Genomic DNA, 2,641 nt, shown 5'->3' with positions numbered 1-2,641 from the left:
GTAGCTTGACTTATCTGGTGTTGCCCTGAGAACGAGATATGTGCAGCTCCTATCGGGATTGTCGGCGCGTCGGGCGGCTTTGCTGGTCTTGTTTTACCATTGTCGAAATGTCTTGTAAACCGGGATTCCGAGTCTGATCGGGTCTTCCTGGGAGAAGGTCTATTCCTTCGTTGATCGCGAGAGCTTGTCATGGGCTAAGTTGGGACACCCCTGCAGGGTATAATCTTTCGAAAGTCGTGCCTGCGGTTATAGGCAGATGGGAATTTGTTAATGTCCGGTTGTAGATAACTTGACACCAGATCCGAAATAAAACGCATCAACCGCGTGTGTAGCCGTGATGGTCTCTTTTCGGCTGAGTCCGGGAAGTGAACACGGTTTCTGGGTTATGTTTGACGTAAGTAGGACTTCAGGATCATTTCTTGATCATTACTAGTTGACGACCGTTCCTTTGCTTCTCTTCTCGCTCTTATTTGCCTATGTTAGCCACCATATATGCTTAGTCGCTGCTGCAGCCTTACCACTTTACCCCTTCCTTTCCCTTTAAGCTTTGCTAGTCTTGATACCCATGGTAATGGGATTGTTGAGTCCTCGTGGCTCACAGATTACTACAACAATAGTTGCAGGTACAGGTTATGCGATGATCATGACGCGAGAGCGATGTTTTCTTGTTTGGAGTTCTTCTTCTACTTCTTCTTCGATCAGGGGATAGGTTCCAGGTCGGCAGCCTGGGCTAGCAGGGTGGATGTCGTTTGAGTTTCTGTTTATGTTTCATCCGTAGTCGGATGATGCTCTTTTGTATTGTGATGTTGAATTCGTGTGGCATTGTATGCCTTATGTATGCATCCCCATCTATTATGTAATGTTGATGTAATGATATCCACCTTGCAAAAGCGTTTCAATATGCGGGTCTATCCTTGGTGGGACCTTCGAGTTCCTTTTGGATAGGGTCGCATATTGGGCGTGACAAGTTGGTAATCAGAGCCTCGACCGACCATAGGAGCCCCCTTGATTGTTGGCCGTTGTTGAGTCTAGAAGGAAACTATTTTGAGTCTTAGGATAATATATATATCGGAGAGTAGGATTCTTTTTACTCCTCAACCCCCTTCATCGCTCTGGTGAGGACTCTTGACGTAGATGTTTTGTCTTTCCTCTCCTCAAAGTTCACTAAAAAAAATTTTAGGATCACGCGGGTATCTTGGAATCGTTCCGATGGTTTTGTGACAAGAACATTGTTCTTGGTGCTCCTGTCTATTTATGTGGCTTTGACCTGGGGAGTTGAGCTCCGAGTTGTTGTCGTCACAATTTTATCGTTTCAGTTCTGGAATACCTGAGTTTTGCCGACATCGAAAATCTCTTTTATGCAGTTGTTGGTGAGATAACCTCGACGTCACCCAGTACTGGGGAGTTCGGGAGTATTTCCATAACTCGTATAACGGATGCTTTTCGAAGGTTGAGGTACACGATTTCCGGAATTTTCTTGGTTATGTGTTGACGGATGGATACAGCTGGATGTAGGAATTGTTAGTTTGGGTGAGATATATTGCTTCCCCTATATCCCCAACACCAGATTGCATAACCAGAAAGTTTCGGGAGTTTTATAGGTGGGAATTCAAGTAGCTCCTAGAATATCTTTTCGGCAGATGCATGATATGAGATTGGGCTTCGACGTCTAGTGGTCCGCCTTTCCACAGTCGTTTTTACAGTGGTCTCGTTGTGTCTTAAAGAACCCTTGGCTATGCTGGTTCGGGGACACTTCGTATGTCATGTGCACTGCCTTGTACATGATGGTGCTGTACACTAGAGCCCGTGTGGGCCCCACCACGAAAACTTCGGACGGAATCTCTATCATATGTTTGTTCCGGCTTATTCTGCAAGCCAAATCCTTTGTTTTGTTTCATTTGTGGTATTCGAGTTGCTTCGAGTCAAATGTTGAATCCATACCTTTCTTAAATGGTGTTCTCATATTTCTATGGGAGTGCTAATCCTTTTGATCATCGAGATTATCATGTCAATTCTTTCCAACCGGTGTGCTTCTTTTCAAGTGGATCCGATCATTTCAACATTCGCAAGATCATCTCTCAGTTTCCCAACGTTGTTCGTTTCATCCGTACTCAAGTTGCCTTTGTTTTCCCGCCCTCCCACCCTTTTTCTTCAAAGGACTCAGATTTCTTAATCAAGTATCCATTTATTCATGTGAAGTTTCTCCATTTTTTTTCCTATCAATGTTCTTATCTGGTGATTTCCCAAGAAGATGCTCAACAGTTTTAAGTTCATCATCCTCCATTGTTGTTTCTTCTCCGGTGGATCCAATTCAACCTTTCAGTGTTGATCATATTCTTTTCCTCGTTTCAAATGTTTTTCCATGTCGGTGCATCTCTTAATTGTTCACCTCCCGCTATTCTTGTCTGGAGTGCTCAAGATATCTCAGAAGAATCATGTTTCCTTTCTTAATCCGTTCGAGTTACTTCAAGTTTTTCTCTCATTCAAGCTATTTAATTCAACCAGTGCAATCTCTCTTCAAAATTATTCAACGGTGTTTTCTTTTGAGTGGGCCCTAACCAACAGGTCTTTTCCCAGGATCTTACCTGGCTCTTCTAATTATTCTGGTGCTATTCCCAAATTCTTTTCAAAGTGTGACGTA

Source organism: Triticum dicoccoides, chromosome 7B, assembly GCF_002162155.2.
Source record: "Triticum dicoccoides isolate Atlit2015 ecotype Zavitan chromosome 7B, WEW_v2.0, whole genome shotgun sequence".
Taxonomy (NCBI): Eukaryota; Viridiplantae; Streptophyta; class Magnoliopsida; order Poales; family Poaceae; genus Triticum; species Triticum dicoccoides.
This window is presented reverse-complemented; position numbering follows the sequence as displayed.